Raw genomic sequence first — 953 nt, 5'->3', positions numbered from 1 at the left:
GCTCACAGCAACCTCAAATTCTTGGGCTCAAGCGATCCTCCTGATTCTGCCTCCGTAGTAGCTGGGACTACAGGTGTGCACCATCATGCCTGACTGGCCTTAAGTGATCCTCCTGCCCCTGTTCTCCCAAAGTACTAGAATTACAGGTGTGAGCCATTATGCCTGGCCACGAGCGCCATTTGATAGCCTTCCAGCATGCAAAATGGGGAGCCCCCGCAATTTGGTACTTGGGGAGACCTCATCGAATACCCACCTTCCAGACCCCAACCTTCCTGCTGCTCTCTTCCCCCTAACTTTCGACAAATGATTTCACTGATTATTTGGAAATCATTCATACTCGACACTATCCATTCTCCCCTGCAATTCACAGAATCTGCAAAATGGCAACACCATGTGGTCCCATCCCACAGGTGGTTCCCCATCTTTAAATGAGATTAATGGAAATGAAAACTCAAATATACGTAAATGTCATTATAAAGGGGACAACATTCTGTACTCTTTTGTGCCCCTTAATGACACCTAGTACAATCGTGTTCTGGGTTACATTAGATTTGAACTTTGAAAACTCGGCAGAAATTTTTCAGTTTTAAGGAGTCTTGACTATGTCTGTGTGCTAGCTTGATGCTCTGTATATAAATTAATGTCAATTAAAATGGGCTGGGCCCCGGAGGCTCACGCCTGTAATCCGAGCACTTTGAGAGGCCAAGGTGGGAGGCTTACTTGAGGCCAGGGGTTCGAACCAGCCTGAGCAAGAGCGAGACCCCATCTCTACAAAAAATAGAAAAATTAGCTGGGCATGGTGGTGCACACCTGTAGTCCCAGCTACTCGGTAGGCTGAGGCAGGAGGATCACTTGAGCCCAGGAGTTTGAGGTTGCAGCGAGCTATCGTGATGCTACTGCACTCTAGCACAGGTGACAGAGTGAGACCCTGTCTCAAAAAAAAAAAAAAAAAA

The 953-nt window shown here is 47.0% G+C and overlaps 1 protein-coding gene across 1 annotated transcript in view; it reads right to left on the bottom strand.

Annotated features, from left to right (window-relative positions):
- Nucleotides 1–953, bottom strand: part of PNOC (prepronociceptin) — a 26,148-nt gene that overhangs the window by 15,089 nt on the left and 10,106 nt on the right. The window lies entirely within an intron of this gene.

Source organism: Propithecus coquereli, unplaced genomic scaffold, assembly GCF_000956105.1.
Source record: "Propithecus coquereli isolate 6110/MARCELLA unplaced genomic scaffold, Pcoq_1.0 Scaffold451, whole genome shotgun sequence".
Lineage (NCBI taxonomy): Eukaryota > Metazoa > Chordata > Mammalia > Primates > Indriidae > Propithecus > Propithecus coquereli.
Note: the sequence above shows the minus strand (reverse complement) of the source record. Positions and strands in the feature narration are given on the sequence as shown.